This window comes from Lycium ferocissimum, unplaced genomic scaffold, assembly GCF_029784015.1.
Source record: "Lycium ferocissimum isolate CSIRO_LF1 unplaced genomic scaffold, AGI_CSIRO_Lferr_CH_V1 ctg1295, whole genome shotgun sequence".
Classification (NCBI taxonomy): Eukaryota; Viridiplantae; Streptophyta; class Magnoliopsida; order Solanales; family Solanaceae; genus Lycium; species Lycium ferocissimum.
In genome coordinates, this window is record NW_026714616.1 from 48,819 (window position 1) to 69,150 (window position 20,332).

Here is a 20,332-nt window from a genome sequence, read left to right on the forward strand (position 1 = left end):
TCGTTGTTCACTCCCTCACGCTGTCTGTGAACTTCCAAAAATTTTTCCAATAGTTTTTCTCTATTTGCCCTTTCTTTTCTTTTTATAAAACTATAGCCCTCAACTACCCTAGTTTTCTACTCCTTAAATCGATAAAACATGACCAACAACCAGAATAAGAGAATCTTGGCGAACCCTTTTAATTTTATTTTTTTCTTTTAGGCAAAGTTACCAAATAACCCTTATTTAAAATTGGGTTATTACAGTTTGTGTTTGGGGATTCTAAATGAGTTTCACGTGTCAGATCGGATCTCGAGAAAACCTGAAAAATTTTGGTTCGGCTAGTTCTAGTTTCCTTCATCGCGATCGTGATGAGGGTTATGCGACGACAATGAAGGAGAAGGGAGACAGTTGCAATCGTGTAGAGGAAATTTGGGCCGGTTCAAGTTAAATGCCTCGCGATCCCGAAGACCAAAATATGCCTAGACATATTCTTAAATTCCCAATTCGAGTTTCACTTTCATGAACCCATTTTAAAAGCTACAGAGCTTCGGACTAGAGAGATTTCAAGAAATATTTTCAAGGTTCTTCATTGAGGTAAATTCTTAACTTTAATCTAAGTGATTGCTAATTATTCCTTTCATTAATTTATGATTCTTTCCATGATTTCTAAGTAGTGAAATAAGGGTTTCCATGGAAATGGGTTTTATTAAGATTTATGAAATTGAGGATTCATTTGTGGTTAGAACATCGTGATTTTTGGGATCTTGACTAATTAGACTACGGGTAAGGTGAATTTAGGGCTAATTTCAATTTTGCCCTTGGGGAATCAGGGTTACCTTTTTGGGTTCCAAACTATAGTATAGCAATATGGGCATCGATTCATTCGTTTAATTTCGTTGAGTAATAATTTGACGTATTAAATCAGATTTTACAATGTAATTATGGTTTTGAGCTTTGGAGTTTGGGACAGGGTTTTTTGATCTTCAAGGTTTAGGATGGGGTTTTGAGTTGACTTTTTGAATTAGAATCCTTTATATGGAAATATATGTTTCGATAGACTCGTATGATTATGTCGATTCTATATTTGAATAGATTGGGCTCCTTCGGAAGCTCAAAGGAAGGGGAAGGCCGCGGGGTGACTCTTTGGCTTCGAATTCAGGCAAGTTGAGACTTACTAGATTCTTTATGTAGTGTTATGTGTTGGTTAATGTAATTAAGGGGTGTAATGGGAATTGAGGTCTTATACTCGTGAGATGATGAGTACTTGTATGGGTACCAGTGTATTTGTATGGGTAACTAAAATACGAAAGAATTATGCCAATTGATGGAGATTATGTGTTTAGCCTTCGGGCGATGAAGATGGTCGATAAATCCATTAGGTTGGTATGATTGTTGCATATTTGGGATATTACGTCCATATTTTGGTGAATACTTGTGATTATTGACTTGATTTTCATTCATCACTCCACGACTCTCTAACTTATGAGAAAGACATATATACTTGATATAGTATTGATGTTATGCTTTTGCAGGGTGTACGCATATCCACTTCATACTTTCATAATATTTATGGCATGTGATTGATAAATTACGAGAAAGGGGACTGGGAGGCCGGATATTGGATATCGTACATGGACGGAGTGATGATGATATTATAACCTATTTGCTCGGACCCGATGTGAACTTGGAGATTTGGTATTCTGGGTGGGTATTTGGACCTCATGAGTCTCTCATGGGTGACATGAAACCTACTGCAGGAGTGTTTGTATACCAGTACGTATGGCCATTGTTTTGCATATCACTCATTTGCATTGCGTACATTCCTTTATATCTCATGCCCGCTATGCTTGTTTGACTTGATTTCATGCCATATGTGTGTTAAATAATGGATAGATGGGATATTTATACTTATATTGGTATGAATTGATATAAAGATGGGATCTTTATAACTATACTTGCGTAATTGATGAAAAGACTGAATCTTTGCGACTATACTCAGAAAGGATTGAACTTTATGAACTGATTGACTTATCGATACCTTCTTTGTTTGTTTATTGCTTATAAGCTGTGATCTTAAGACTAACTAAGTAAGAAGAGGAGTATCAGAAGTACCAACCATCGTCATCTCTATCGTTTAGGGTCAGTCAATGATGGTGTTGGGTACAAGTGCATCCCGTAGTCACTCTACACTTGCTGCACCTTTTGTGTGCAGGTTCAGGTCAGAGCACTAGTGGAGATTGAGGTTTATATATCCTTTGGAGTTCTTTGTTGGAGTTTAGGGTAAGATTTTGATGGCTTCACGGTGACATACTCCATCATATCTTTCTTTCTTTCATTACTTCAGACAGTATTTATGTAATATTCAGCCTTGTATTCAGATTAGTTGCTTTGTACTTGTGACTTCCAGGTTTTGGGGAGTGTATTGGACTTAGACATTTTTCTATTGTGTTTATTAATGTCATGACCCAAACCTGAGGGCCATGACGGGCACCCGGGCCCTACCTACCAAGCACCGCTAATCATGCTTTCATATCGTAATCATAAACAAGGGTGGACCACTAGGGTCATCAGATGGAAACCTGCCAGATCATAAAAGATATATGCTGGAACAAGCCCGAAAGGACATGCTTATATAACCATGCGGGACACAACTGTATGAGCCGACAAGGCCACCATAGACAACTATGCAACAAAATATAGGCTGAGAGGTCCATACACATCTAACTGTACCACAACTGTCTACAAGCCTCTACTATAGTACATGACATAATAAGGTCAGGACAGGGCCCTGCCATACCCATATTTACAACAAAAATATAATGTACCAAAATACTACAGTAACTCCGGGACAAGTGGAGTGCTCCAATATCAGCTGGATGGAAACCTACTGATGCGGACCGTCACCATGTCTATCTAAACCTACTGGCATGAAATGTAGCATTCCCCAGGATAAAGAGGCATCAGTACGAACAAAGTACTGAGTACGTAAGGCATGAAAGTAACATAAAGTATATCGGATAAAAAGAATGCAACTTGTATATATGAACTGCCTCTGAGGGCCAATGATATTCATAAGTACTGTATATATGCATACTTGTACATCTGAACTGCCTCTGAGGGCTAATGATATGCATAGGTACTGTATATATGCGCATACAACGCCTGGTTATATATATATATATATATATATATATATATATATATGCGTATATAACACCTGTAAAGCCTTTGTGGGCATCCCATCGTATCATATCAGCCTCTGTAAGCATAATCATCATCATATGACCAGCTGATCCGGTGGTAATGCGTATATAACACCATAACCTTCCCCATAACCTGTATAGATATAATATAAGTATACACGTATATAATGCCTGTGGCGTCATAGTACATATGTATATTCATATATATATGTATGCATGAATATGATAAGAGTACATCCTGAATCTTTCGTAGTGACAAAAGGTCGTTACACCTCCGAACATCATTATGAGATAGCATTTCCATCAACAAGTGACTCATTGATGCATATTAAATCTAGACAAGAACTTGCTAAGAACAATATTACTTGAACATGAATCAATCTAGAACATTTCTAGCTGCTAAGAATAGAATTATTATGAAGTAGCATTACGTTTAAATTTCATTCATATGGATCATGCCAACAGAAGAAAAGTTAGCCTTAACATACCTCAAGCCGTCAACACTATCCCACAACAAATCTGTCAAAGTAGTACTCCAATCCCATAACAAAGGAAGGCATTTCCAAGCTTAGATGGTACTAGTATATCACGTCTATCAAATGATAAATCGATTCTAAAATGAAATGAGCAAAAGATTTTCCCCTGTTTCTTAACCATCGCAACACATCCAACAATCAAAACAACAACCTCATATGATCCTCTTTAAACTCATATCATCAATACTTAAAGATGTACCATAAAATAGTCTGATACACGCTTCGCATACGACACATATATACTTCCTTCTTCCAAATACACGAAGTATAACAACCTCAACATCAACTTCTATCCATACAAAAAGATTTTCAAAAACACATTAACAACATGGTTCAAAGTGTATTACAACTCAACATAAACTCAAGTTCATATTTGAACCTTCCCTTCAACTTCTTCCCCTCCAAACCTAGTATAACCATCACATTGTAATGACCCGTTTGGTCGTTATAGTGCTTTTGACCCATTTACCTCCATTGACCCTTCCTCGATCCCTATTAGTACGATTTTGACCTGCAGGGATGGGGGGCCTGGTTCCCGAGGTAGTCAAACGAGTTTTATGATGACTTATGTGAAATAGAGCCTTAAAGCAAAAAAATAGTTGACCGATAGTTGACTTTTGGGTAAACAGATCTTTTCTAGAATTTCATCGATTTTGAGAGGTCCGGATAGTTGATTATGACTTTTTAGGATACACAGTTCGGTTTCTGAGGCACTCGGGAGCATTTGGGTTATTGGTTGGAAAGTTAGTCTTTGGTCATTGGGTGTTGACCCGACCAAATAGACCTCAGTCGGGAATTTTGACACCACAAATGAGTTCGTAGCGCGTTTTTATGTGTGTTTGCATATCTAGTTTTCATGTGAGAGGCCTCGGGTGATTTTTGGATTTTGGGAATGAGTTAGTGAAAAACTAGTATTTTCTGGTGTCTTATGCCCGCTGTGGTGGCACTTTGTACGCTATTGCGGACCAGCCTCGGTGAGGCCTGGTCTACTATGGCGAGATATATGGAATCATAATGAGACGTTACAGCAGACAGGGTTTCGCTGTAGCGCACTCGCTGTGGCGAAGGGTGAGCTGCAGTGGCAGGCTCCCAGTAGCAGACCCTCTACCGCTGCGGCGGGTGACGTGGACCAGAATCCTATTTAATGCTAAGTAAAACCCTTCATTTCCTTTGCCCATATTTATTGTTCCTAAGTGTCTTTGTGGAGAATTGAAGAGGTTCTAAGCAGATTTCTCTTGAGGGTAAGTTCTCTAACCTTGATTTTATTCATTTACCTTTTTTAAGCATGAATCCATGATAGAAAATCTATATAAACTTAAGGAAGAAGATGGGTTTTGACACTTACTTCATTAATTGATAATTAGTCTTTCAATATGAGATGTTTCGATAGATTTGACTAATCTAAGCATGGAATTTGATGAATTAGTGACCAATAGGCTTGAATCTTTCATTTTAGTTGATGAATTGAAAGATTGAAAGTTAGGATTTATACCTAAATTTGGGGTTTTGACTTGAATGATGAAATTAACCTATTCTTGAGTTAATTTAGCAACTGAGGAATAGAATTGAACTTCTAGAATCTTAAGTTACCAATTCCACCTTCGAAATATCCGTTTCACCCTTGTGGGCCCATTTTCCCGCTTTTTCTTAGTTGCTTTTTATTCGAACGATAGTATAGTAATATGGGTATCGTTGCTTCTCATTTATAACTTATAATTCAATAATGGATCGACTTTGATTTCTTAGAGGCTCTTCAGAAAGGCAAGGCAAAGGTCTGATTGTTCGTGGCTCTAACTTGGCAACCAGGTAGGTTACGACTTACCTTTTAGTTAGAATCCAGTTAGCGAAGCATATGTAGAAGTTTGTAATTGATGGAGAAATCATGTTAAGCCTTCGACTATGAAGTTGGGATGGATATTCTTAGGATTGGTATTGTTGATCGGTTTGTAGGCTTGTTGCCTCTTTCTGGTTTATTGGCTTGTTGCCATGTGTGTGATATTGGACTTGTATTTAGTTGCCATATTGTGATTATGATATCATTGTCTCTCACTTATCTTGACATTAACATGGATAGATGAAAGGACTTGACTTGATATTGATATTGTTATGTCTCTATTTGTGGCACGATTGACACATGCATATCATTCATACACGCATATCATTCATACACATTCTACTTTATTCATTGACGTGATCTGTGATTTGATATTAAAAATAATAGAAGGGAAAGTGAAACATCTAAGGCTTCTTATTATGGTGTTTACTATTTGCATATTTCATATGGCCCATCTTGCATATATATTTGGTGTTACCTATGTGGTCTAAAGGGAAATTGTTCCGGACGTGGCATTGTATAGAGTAGGGAATAAGTTCATATTGGTAATTGATTTATGGATGTTGTTATGCTTATTCACCTTCATGATTATTGCTGAAATAGGCATTCATACATGTATTGCATCCTGCATTTCTCATGACACTTTGATAGGAACAGTGATTAGTACTAATGGTGATGAATATTAAAGAAACATCCAGAGTTATGGAAGGATAGGACATAGTATCGATCTCTGGGTTGTGTATGGAATGGCTATATGTGTAGTGGCTAGGTGGTGTAGTCATCTCTGGGCTATGTATGGAGTGAGGAGTACATGGAATTCGTGGGTCCCCCATGGGTCATGACTATCGAGAGTGGAGGTATTTCGTCGGTAACATTGTGTACGATATGACACAGTTGGCCAGTGCATTACATTGCATTGCATCGCACACGCATTCATATTACATCCATTCATATCTCTCATTCTGGTTGTTGTATATGATGTACTTCATGGTGCTTTTTAGCCTTGATTCCTTGGTTGTTGATTTATTTGAGATGTTGCATGTCTGTTAATCACTTACTTAGACCTTGATGGATTCGAGGGCTAGAGCTTCCGCCTAGGCTATGACTGTAGACTACTGAGATCTAGTATGGTTCACATGATTGCAAGACTTACGTGGATGTGCTTAGTGACTTACGTGGATGTGCTTAGTTACTGCATTTGGACTGCTTATCTACCTATCTTTCAATTCTTTCTTTTATATATGTTTGCTAATTATTATCGACCTATAATGCCTACCAGTACGTGTTTTTTGTACTGATACTACTCTTGTTATATCCTTTTCGGGGTGTATAATTATTCCAGTTACTTGAGCGAGATTCAGTTCGCCATGAGGGATCTCACGGATTTCATCTAGACTTTTCTATTAAATTCTCACTCTAAATAGAAGTTGTAAGGTTGTGGTTGTAACTTTTATTCAAGTTGTATAACTTAAAAGCTCTTATACTATTCAGACCAGATTCCTTGGATAGTTTATATATTTCCGCAATTATTACCTTTATATGATATTTGAGACTTATTAGCATTTATATTATTCTTCCGCATTTATAGATTGTATGTTGGGTAAGGGAAGGATTCGCCCACCAGGGGGGACTGTGTGGTTACCCACTCAACGCTCATTCTAGGTCGTGACACAAATAAATTCATTAACATGGAAATAAGATAGAATCTTACCTCAAGAACACTCTAACTCCAAGATTACTTCACCTTGAAGTATCCTTCAAAGCTTCTACAAGAAGGAGAAACAAGCTTCAACAATACTTTGTAAACTTTAAGCACTTGATTCTTCTCTTTTAATACTTGATTTCACTTAAGGATTAGACAGTTCTGTTGGAAAGGGTTTCTAGAGGTGTGAGAGGTCAGGGGAAATGAGGAAAATGAGATAAAATGAAGAAAATACGGACTATATAAAAATAAAAAAGGACTGCCATCGACTTTGATCTGCATCGTAGATGACTTGGCAGATCAATTCCAAAAATTTCTGTCGCGACCCAACCCCGTAGGCCGTGACTAGTGCCCGAGCTGGGCACCCAAACACATTCATCAAACTCGAATCACATACAGCTGACTTACGCGTATACAAATATCAGACGCTGTCTCAGATTATCTCAACTATCTCAAACACATCTCAAACATAAACATATATATATGAAGCCGGCAAGGCTATCAAATGGCGCGATGGCCCAAAACATATACAAATGCAAGCCGACAAGGCTGCCATGGCGAATAGGATCGCCCAGAACATATAACATACAAACACACCTGTACAGGATAGGCCTAACCCACATATATGTCTACAGACCTCTAAACAGACCAACAAAATCATATGACGGGACAGGGCCCCGCCGTACCCCTGAACAAACAAATACATATACCACGAACGAATATGTACCAAAAAGTGGGCTCCGGAACAAGGAGCACTCCAAGACCGCTGATGGAAATCCTAAGCCGGCGGATCACCAAAATCTGTACCTGCGGGCATGAAACGCAGCCCCCGAAGACAGGGGGTCAGTACGGAATATGTACTGAGTATGTAAAGCATAGAATACAATAGACATAATCGTAACCGGACTGGAATTTACAGAAACAAGTATAGTAATCAGAATACTCAAAAGACTTGCCTTTTAATCATATATCATGCGTGTCCATATCATATCATCGAACCATAATATACGTACATCGTACCCGGCCCTCCAACGAGGGACTCGGTGGATAAGGTCATATAATCATCATGCATAGTCATCATATAGTCATACATACATGCATACCGTACCCGGCCCTCCAGTGAGGGACTCGGTGAGTAAAGCCATATCATAATCATGTCATCATGCCATCATATATATGCATATACCGTACCCGGCCCTCTAGTGAGGGACTCGGTGAATAGCGTACCCGGCCCTTTCGGGACTCGGTGGATAGAATCATCATATGCCATCCTGGCCGCCATCCCCATATCATCATATCATCATATATATATATATATATCGTACCCGGCCCTCTAATGAGGGACTCGGTGAATAATGCAATAGTCTGTGCACGAATACATACCCGGCCCGGGACTCGGTGAATAGGAATAATAACAGCTCGCACGAGCAGAGTAGTGAGAAACCATACACACAAATCATCATCACAGACTCAACAACATAATCAAACGAAATCTCATTTAAAAGCTAAATAACAGTCAAGTCAAGTTCCTTCCAAAAATCATTCGAAAACATGTCAAGTAGCACTTTAGAGATTGTAGGCACGTGTCAAGATCATATGACATAGCTTGTGAAAATCAAAACATAGTCGTCATTACAGACTCAATAGAATAGTCAAAGCGAACTATTATTTCAAAACCAAGACAAACGTCAAATCGAATTTTCTTTCGAATACCACTCGGGAACATATCAACCCGAACTTCGAAACCATAGTTATGTATCAAAATCATATGCGTGAGATCATTATCATAGACTCAAAAGGTAAGTAAACTGATCGTACTTGAAATCGGGATCATATTCATATCATATTCTTTCAAAAGTCGTCAGAAGTACATAAAGAAAGTCGCGGGACCCACGAACGGCTGCCGACCCGAGCCGGGCCCGCCTATGGAAAACATAGTCATCATACATCCTGGAATCATTTTTGAGCATATCGAAGCGATCCAGTTCTGTCTATGAAAGTTTCGAACTTTCGTAGTTTTCAGAATCATTTAGGAACAAAACTCTTTTAAAAACCAAACTTTTATGCAACCTTTGAAACTTAGTCATACAAAAGACATAGGGGCCAATATTTCATCATATCATGCATACGAAGACCAAGAAACAAATAATAATCACAGACATGGTCGGATCGCGAGAGTAGAATTTCCTCGAGACTCGTATCATAGCCTATTTACGACTAAGGCATGCCAAAAGAAGGAAGGGTTGCGCTTTACATACCTCGATCGCTCTCAACGCTAATCCAAACTCAAGCTAATTCCAACCTACGTCTCGGGCTGCCCAAGGTCTACAAATAAATCATAATATGCCAAACATTAGCTATAGACATTTGGGCATTTAATTCCAAATTAGCCCTTAATTCTACGAAATTTGGGCAAGCATTTCCCCTGTAAATACACCAACCCCGAGAATTTAACTCGGCCAAATCAACAACAACAACAACAACAACCAACCTAGCAACATCAATAATCAATCCGAAAGGCAACATAACATTAATAACCCTCTTTTACATCATTCAACAACATTCATTATTTCAATTCAACCCGCTTACATTCAAGCCAACATTATCGCTCATACATTCCAATACCAACCCAAACCCATACCAACAACATTCAAAAACATTTTAAACAATTCATACAATATTTCCAACAATCCAACAAAGGCTCCAATTTGCCCGAAAACAATCCCCAAACCCGAGAACAATATCCATAACACATTACTCACTTCCACATCATGATTTGCACCAACAATCCACATTCTAACAATGTCATTTTCTTAAATACACAAATTACATCAAAAGCACAATAGTCTCCAATTCAGCCCACAACACTTACGATATCAATTTGAGTCATTAAACTCTTATCGCCAACATAGAATTCATAACGACGACAACTAAAACATTAAGTAGAATTAATCCATTCATTGCCATATAATATGACCCATTTTCGGCCAACACAACATATATACATATTGATGATTCTCATCCATTTCTTCACTCTACAACATTCAAAACATGCTAACTAAACTTCAATTCATTACTTCAACACAACACAACACACACACCTACACGGCTATACACTACACACACAACCTCAACTCCAACATGCCATATTTCATGAATTTCCTCCATTTTAACATACTACAACATACATACACCCTTCATAACACATAAAACATGATTAAATCTTACCTTTCTTCTTCAACTTCACAAATAGGCTAGGGTTTGCGATCTACAAAACGGATGGTTTGATGATCCAAACAACACTTCCACGCTACTTAGGGACCTCCAATTAGTGGATTTACACCAAGGAAATATTTTTGGGATGGCTAATTTTTGGTCTTGAAAATTAAGGTTCTTGGCCGAATGGTTGTTGAAGTTGTTCTTCAACTTCTTGATTTTTCTAAGTGTATGGAAATGAGGAAAATGACTTAATGATCATCTTTTAAGCTTCCACTCAAATTGCACAAGTGTCCATGACCCACACACATGTGTTGGACCAATTAAAATTATCCACAAAGTGTGTGGGACCAATTCAAGCCACATGGCCAACATGGCCAATTTTCATGAATTTCAAACTTTCAAATATTCCACTTGGTCCCAGATTTTCCTAAATATTCCATGCCAACAAATTCATGAACAAATTATATCTCAAAACAAAATCGAAGGTCAAAAGTCTCGACATTGTGTCCCGGAATGGTTTTGTCTCTAACTTATCATAGTTAAACCGGATTGTCCCAATGAACAAAATACAGGATATAACAATTTCCAAAAACTTCCTCATCCTTAGGCTCTCATATGCGACCATGATCTGCGTCGCAGATGGCCATCTGTGATGCGGATCATGCCTAACACTTCCCGAACTTCACTGAAATGTATCTTCTTTAACTCACATGATCCTGAACCTTTACGTACCCACTTATAACTCATATACGACCATTCCACAACTATTTAGAAACTTCATAATACCTTTGACTCATATTAGTTTACTTAGGACGCAAAGATGCAAAGTTTTATAAGGTGTAACAATTAAGACTATTATGTACCTTACGTTGTATTTTTCTGCATTTACTTTATGCTTATTTGGACTTGTATTGTTTTAGGGTTCGTCTAAGGGTTGGGTTAAGTGCCCTCACGACATAATCAGATTTTGGGTCGTGACAGTATTGGTATCAGAGCTCTAGGTTACAAGAGCGATGTCAAGTAGAGTCTTGCGAATCGGTACGATTACGTCCGTACCTATCTTCGAGAAGCTATAAGGCATTTATGAAATTTCACTTCCTTTATTCTTATCGTCCGTTTATCGGATACTGAGCTTCTTGTTTCACTCTAAGTCACAGATGGTGAGGACTAAATTGACTGTGGCTGGAGAGCAGGAGCTCGCACCTTCACTTGCACCTGAGCCCATTGTTAAGGCTGCTGTTCGGGGCAGGGATAGGGGGAGGAAGAGGCAGAGTTCAAGTAGTGGCACTAGCCTGAGGCCGAGCACTATTGGCACCTCAGGGCCGTGCTAGAGAAGCATCTACTAAGCGAGAGGTGATTGAGGCGGATGAGCGAGATCAGGCCGAGGAGGCGGGACTAGGACAGGCACCTCTGGGTTTCATTGCTACACATGTGCTTCAGGACACGTTGGTTTGCATGTTGGGATGCCTTGAGAGTATGACTTAGGCAGTTATGCCTTGAGAGTATGACCTAGGTAGGTATTTGCCGGCTACTTCTGATGGCTCACAAATTAGGGCTGGAGGACAGACTCCAAATCACATGACTTCTCCCGAATTTAAGACTCCAGAGGCTAGGCCAGTACCAGCTGTGGCTCTTGATTCTTAGGTGTGTTGGGGTAAAAGTATGATGGAGACACCGAGGATAACACTTATGAGTTCCTAATCATTTGTCATGAGAGGTTACACAACCTTAGGTTAGTGGAGCCTCGTGGTGTGTACTATACTACTTTTCGGATGGTTAGCCCCGTCAAGCAGTGGTGGAGGTCATTTGTTGAGACTAGGCTAGAAGGATCCACTCCATTCACTTGGGTTTCATTTACTCAGGCACCTGAGGAGAAGTTCGCACCTCTCAGTGTGAGAGAGAGGAGAAGGGCTTAGTTTTAGGGGTTACGCTAGGGGCGTATGACTCTGAAAGAGTATGAGACCCAGTTCCACACAGTATCTCGCCATGTTTTGATGATTCTTCCTGATGAGGCTGAGAGGGTGTGGAAGTTCACCAATAGTTTGATTTGTCCACTTGGTTTGATCACAACACAGATGGTTGCCACAGGGTCTTCCTTCCAACAAATTATGGATGCGGTTCGAGAGGCTAAATTTATCAGGCGTGAGGACTATGAGGAACGGGTGGTCAAGAGGCCCCGTTTTGCCCCCAATGTTAGTACCTTATTTGAAGGTAGGGGACATCATGGTGGTAGTAATTTCCATCTGCCTAGCAGGTCAGTTTATGTAGTTATACCAGTATCTGAGGGAGGCAAGTCCATGCGTACTTCTCATTGTTTAGGACAGTTGACTTCGGGTTCTTTTAGACCATTTGGTCGTGGTGGGCATTCAGGTGCCAATTCTTCTTCTCAACGATCCATAGTTCTTAGAGGGTATTTTGAGTGTGGTAACCTTGGGCATTTCAATAGGATTGTCCCAGATTTGGGGCGGTGGACAACATTAGAGTTCTTAGGTTCCCGTGCCTAAGATAGCGGCACAGCTGGCTAGAGGTGGTTCTTACGATAGTAAAGGTGGTTCTCAGGCAGGTAGGGTGGTACTCAGCCCGATCGAGGTGGTGGTCGTGGGAGTACTCAGACTTGAGGTAATCTTGCTTATTTTGATGCTGTTTCGAGCAAACTTGAGGCAGAAGCCTCCGATGTAGTCATTACAAGTAATATTTTTGTTTGTCATCATCCCGCTACAGTATTATTTGATCCAGGCTCTTCCTATTCTTATGTTTCTGCATACTTTGCCCCGAGTTTGGATTTGATATGAGATTCGCTAGACTTGCCTATTCGTGTTTGTACACCTGTTAGGGATTCTGTAGTGGTAGTCCTAGTATATACATGTTGCGTAGTTACTTTGATAGGTATGACACCCAGATAGATTTGAAATTCTTGGATATGATAGATTTTGACGCGATTCTTGGGATGGATTGGTTAACTCCGTATCATGGGATGTTGGATTGTCATGCCAAGACAATTACTTTAGCCATGCCGATATTCCTAGATTAGAGTGGAAGGATTCTCTTAGTCAGTATCCAAAAAGGGTTGTTGACACCTAAATTTTGGCCCTCCTTTTACGTTTAATTAATTTCACTATTCTTCCCAATCCTGAAAATTCCCCAAAAATAAGTTTGAATATTTTTCACTAATTACTACATTAATTTTGAGATATTATAAAATTAAGATAATTTTAGTTACTTTTTATAAATTACTAAAATGTTTAGTTACTTTTTATAAATTACTAAAATGTTTTATAATTAAAATCACCCGAAAAACAGTTTTGAGATTCCAATATCAATATTAGTATTGGTATCTTTCTTTTAATTACAAAATCAATCATTTTATCATACCACTACTATCTTGTTTTTAAACTAAATACGTATACTAAATTATTATATCGAATATATATGTATACGTTTTTCTAGACCCATCACATTGTGGGATTCCACCGGTATGTTGTTGTATGTATACGTTTTGAGATTAATTAGGATGAAAAACACTTTTAATTAATTAAAGTAGAAAAAGAATTTAGAAATTCAGATTAATTAATATTGGGCCAATTCAATTTCTTCTCCAAATAAATTAAAAAAAAAACAGCCCGATTATCCACCCCACCGACCCCACCCAACACCTAAAACTAAAGCCCAATCGCCCCATCGTCTGACCAGAACCAAACCAACCCTTTCTCTCTCACCTCTCTAACTAAAAACCCTAGCCTCCATCCATCACATCTTCACCGACACCACTGCCACCATGTCTCCCATCACCTCCCATCAACTCCAGTCACTTTCTCTCTTTTTCTTCAAAGTGACAGAGCTTTGAACAGCTCGTCTGATGTGAACTGGAATTTTAAGGCAGTTTTGGAAAGAAGTGAATGATCCTAAAGATGGGAATCGATCCCTTCTTGAATAGATTCACTTGAATTCAATTGAGTAATAGAAGGAATTCTTATTTCATAGATGTGAAAACATGAATCCTACAATGAATGGTAACTGATCTATATAGATGGAGTAAGGCGGGAAAATCAGTTACAGTTGAGTAACTGAAATTGGGACTGCTAACCAATCCCACTAACTTCAACTAATTTCCTAACAGCTAAACAATTAAATAATTTGACTAGCTAATTGCTTAACTAATTATTCTGCTAATTCAAAGAACAAAATAGGAAAGAATTACATTGAGATCACATCAATACCCCCCGCCCCCCCTTCCTTAAGCATCCTTGTCCTGAAGGATTAAAATGAGGAAATTCCTGGAATAATCCTATAGTTCTTCTCATGTGCTATCTTCAGGAACAGAGTTCAACCATTTAACCAAGACTTGTGTGATTGCTTTGCCTCTTCTCTGAGCTAGTCTCCTGTCAAGAATAGCTTCAGGAGCTGGTAAGATATAACCGTAAAATTTGGATGAACTTCTGATAGAGTAGTTAAAGCAATATTGGATCCCAGTTTATGTTTCAATTGTGAGACATGGAAAGTTGGGTGAATTTTTGAACCACTAGGCAAGCTAAGGTGTAAGCTACAGAACCCACCTTAGCAAGAATCTTGGAAAGGACCTAAGAATTTAGAAGACAAATTTTCCAAAATGAGTGATCTTTGAGAAAGTTGTTTGTGAGGCTACAACTTAACAAAGACCCAATCACCAACAACAAAAGACCTCTCTGTTATGTGTTTGTCAGCTTTCACTTGCATCCTGTTTTGAGCCTGAGCTAAGTGAAACTTCAGCTTCGTGAGAGTATCTTCTCTTACTTGCAAACTTCTATCAACCACATCCAACTGAGAATCAAAAGGTAGATATGGCAGCAAGGGAGGTGGTTTTCAACCATAAATAGCCTCATATGGGGTCATGTTAATAGAAGAATTATGAGAAGTGCTTTACCACCATTCAGCAAGGCCCAACTAGCTAGGAAATTCCTTTGGTTTCTCAAAAGTCATGAACCTCAAATAGCACTCTAAGCATCTATTCACAACCTCAGTTTGGCCATCAGTATGGGGATGATAGGCACTAGATGTAAGTAAGGTAAGTTTCTATAATCTGAATAACTCCTTCTAGAACTTTCTGATAAAAATAGGATCCCTGTCTGACACAATGGTCTTAGGCATACCATGTAATTTAAACACACCATCCATGAATAGTTGTGCAACATCCAAAGGCAGTATATGGATGCTTTAGGGATAAAAAATGAGTTGCCTTACTTAGCCTGTCCACTACCACATAAATGGCTTCCTTACTAGCAGCTTTTGGAAGTCTTTTTATGAAATCCATTGAAATTTCTTGCCAAACTTTCTCTGCCTGTCTTGACAGGGCATCTGCAGCAACATTCTCCTTTCCCTTCTCATACATGATATAATAGTCATAACCAAGCAACTTAATCAACCATTTCTGTTGATTTGGTGTGGATATTCTCTGGTCAAGTAAGTATTTGAGACTATGGTGGTCAGTCTTGATAACAAAATGCTTACCAAGCAATGTTGGCCTCCATTTTTGAACAACAATGACCAATGCCAAAAACTCCCTTTCATAAACAGAAAATGCCATATTCTTGATAGACAGACCCTTGCTAACGAAGGCAATAGGTTTATGATATTGTGCTAGTACATCACCAATACCATGATCTGATGCATCAGTCTCAATTGTAAATTCCTTAGAGAAGTTAGGAAATGCAAGTACAGGTGCGGAGTGCCTGTTTAAGCTTCTCAAAAGTTATTGTGGCATCCTGATTCCAATGGAAACTGCCCTTTTTCAACAAGTAATGTAAGGGCCTAGCAATAGCTCCATATCCTTGAATGAATCTCCTATAGTAACCAGTCAATTCCAGGAACCGTTTGAGTCCTTTCAATGTTTTTGGTTGAGGCCATTGCAAAACAACTTCTACTTTATGTTTGTGCTTTGCCACTGCACCTTCAGAGATTACATGGCCTAAGTAATCAAATCGCATTTGCTTTTCTTCACAAACAGTACATTATCCCTCAGTATTCTGAAAGTTCCCTTCACATGTAAAAAATGATTAGGCCAAGTAGAACTATAGATGAGTGTGTAATCAAAGAACACAAGAATGAATTTTCTGAGGTATGGGTAAAAATTTTGGTTCATCAGGCTTTGAAAAACGGATGGGGCATTTGTAAATACAAAAGTCATAACAAAATATTCATAATGGCCATGTTATATTCTGAAAGCAGTTTTAGGTATATTAGGCTCAAGCATTCTAATTTGGTGATAACCAGATCTAAACTCCAGTTTTGAAAAGAATCTTGCAAAAGATGTAACTCATCTAACAAATTCTTCAATAACTGGGATTCGAGATTTGTCCTTTACTGTAAAATTGTTCAACTCTCTACAGTCTACACACATTCTCCATGATCCATTTTTTTCTTCACCATGACAATAGGTGAGGAGTAAGGACTAGTACTATTTCTAGTTACACCACTGCTTAACATTTCATCAACCATATTTTCAATTTCATTCTTTTGTACAGTAGGATATTTATAGGGTCTTCTATTGATTGGAGAATTACCTACTTTGAGGATGATTTTAAGGGAATGCCCTTTAGTGTGTGTGTGGGGGGGGGGGGGGGGGGAAGTTTAGTAGCGCTTTTTTACAAGTCTGAGTACTTGTCCAAAATAGTCGTTAAATCCTGCTTTTGCACCTCTGCAACATTTTCTCCTTCCATAGCACATAAACTGATTCCTTCTTCTTGTCCCTCTTATATGAGCAGGTTGAGCAAGCAATTTATCCATTTGACCAACTGTAATCATTCTAACTGTAGGTGGTAGTGCCCCTCTAAGAGACACCTCCTTTCCATTCATATAGAATTCCATCTTTCATTATCTGAAATTCCACATGATGTCTCCTAATGTAATCAACCATCCGATTCCAAGTACCATGTTGCAACCCCCAATAGGCAGTATCAACATATCAGACTCAAAATAGACCTCTTGCATCTTCCATTCCACCTTCTTGCACACATATCGACTTAGAGCCTTGCTACTATGAGCTATGGATACATTAAAAGGGGTTATATCAATCAAAGTACAACCCAATCTCTTACCAGTATTGTAATCTAAGAAGTTGTAAGTACTTCCAGTGTTAATCAAAACCTTGATGGCCTTGCCCCTTATAGATACTGTCACTCTCATGGTTCTAAAATCATGAGTACCAGTCATGGCATACATTGACACATATGGTAGGATAGAACCCTCAGAGTTTGTTTCTAACCAATGAGCCATTACAACCAAAAAGTCTCCTGGATCCATCATCACTTCATCTTCTACCTCTACTGGTTCTTCATAGTCTTTTACTTCCATGGAGAATAACTACCTTTTGTTCTTACAAATATGACCAAATGAGTATTTTTCATCACAGTTGTAGCATAAGACTTTACTTTTCCTTTCTTCCATTTCAAAGAAGAGTAAGAAGGGTTATATGGTTTAGAATAATGTTGATTAGTACCTTGAAAAGGTGGTACAAATCTAGGGGCATTTCTGGAGTTTGACAAACTGAAATTATGGAAAAAGACTTCTTGTTGAATGGCCTTAGCCAAACTTCTTGGACCTAACATCTTAAATGTCATTCCAATCTGAGGCTTTAACCCTCTCACAAAACAACTAACCACATACTCTTCAGAAACATCTACTCTAGTAAGCAATTCATCAAAGATATCAACATCTTCTTGAACAAAACTTACTTGCCTTAAGTCCTTGAAATCACCTATGGGATCATCAAAGAGTTCAGTTCCATACCTAGAGTACAAACAACTAATGTGCTCTCCCCACCTTAGGTAATATTTTGTTAGCCTTTGCTTCATGTACACTTGATGCCATTGCAGTGCTTTGCCTTCCAGCTGACAAGAAGCAATATTCACCTTTGAATCATCAGGAATTTCATCTACTTCAAAGAATTGTTCACATTTGTACAACCACTCCTTCGACCTAGTACCAACAAAACTTGGGAATTCTATCTGGTACTTATGATTTGTGAACTGATCTCTAGTCCTTTCGGGGCCTGTCACAACCTAAACCACTGATCGTGCGGCAACATACCCTTTTTCCACCTGGTAGGCGAACCCGTCTTTTAAAGATTCATCCAACAACATAAATAATAAATAAAAGCAACAGAAGTCTCAAATCATAGATATATAGTAATGTGGAATATAATAACTACCTAAGGAATCGAGTCTAAATAGTACAAAAGCTACTAATACAAGTCCGAAAGATAAAAGTCTGAAATATACACGTCTGTCTCAGGATATGAAATAAAGACATTAGGATAGAAGAGTCTCTGGGCAGCAGATCAGAATGGGGCTCACCCTCGAAACTCCAACTGACTGCCTCGAGAACTCACCCGTGAGGGCCTGAAGTGGAATCTATATTAAACTCTGCACTCAAAAAAGAATGCAACACGGTAGTATCAGTACAACAACATGTATTGGTAGGCATCATAGGCCAACAACAATTTGCTAACATATATAAAAGAAAGAAACTGAAAGATAGGAATATAAGCAGTCAAATATACAGTCACTAAGCACATCCACGTAAGAGTTGCAATAATGTGAACCGCACTAGATCTCAGTAGTCTATAGTCATAGCCTAGTCAAAAATCTCTAGTTCTCGAATTCATCAAGTGTCTAGGTAAGTGATTAACAAGTACGCAACATCTCAAATGAATCAATAACGAAGGAATCAAGGCTGAAACGCACCATGCAAAACAACGAATACAACCAAAATCAGAGATATGAATGGATGTAATATGATTGCATGTGCGATGCAATGCTATGCAATGCAATGCACTGGACAACTATCTCATATCGTATACACATGCTATGGACGGAGACGGAGACCTCCACGTCTTGATAGTCATAACCCATGGGGGACCCGCGAAGCCTATGTACCAGTCACTCCGCACACAGCCCAGAGATGACTTTCCTCCTTCACTTTCTCCATTGGAACCACATCACAATATCATGAGAAATGTAGGATGATATACATGCATGAATGTCAAATTCAACAATAATCATGAGGGCGAATAAACATAACAACTTCCGTAACTCAATCACCAATACAATCCTATTCTCAAATCTGTGCAAGCCCACATCCGAAATAATTTCCCTTCGGACCACACAGGTAACACCAAATAATATATGCAAGAGATGCCATATGAAATATACATGCAGCAAACATCATAATAAGAAGCCTCAGATGTTTCGCTTTCCCTCTTAGCATTACTAATATCAAATCACAGTTCATAACAATGAATCATGTAGAATATATATGAATGATATGCAAAATATCAGTCTCAAGTGAAATCATATCAAAACCCAATTGTGCCACACATGGACACTGTTACATCCCGCATTCCGTACGTCGGGACATTCCGAGCCAAGTGCGGGAAGTTAGGGACAAGACTATGTTCTGAAATAATTTTAATGTACGAGTTGCTAGGAATATTGGTTATGAACATTGGTGTTATGGAAATATTGAGAAAGGCTAAGGGCAAGGAGAGAAATTCGCAAAATGGGCCGTGAAAATAATGTGGAAGGTTAGGGGCAAAATGGTCATTTCACAAGAATTCAAGAAAATTCATGGAGAGGCCATGTTGGCCGTATACTATATGCTCTTATTTTAATTTATGAGGGGCTAAGTGTAGATTATAAAAAATGCATGGGCCAAAGCTTGTCTAGGAAGACAAGTGGTCATCTTTGACCACTTTAGAAAAATCAAGAAATTAGAGGAAAACTCTAGAGAAATTAAGAGAGGGGATCATGTGTCCATATTCCTAGCTTGAGGGACCAACTTGTAAATATGAAAAGAAAGTGGAAGACATGTATATATATACAAG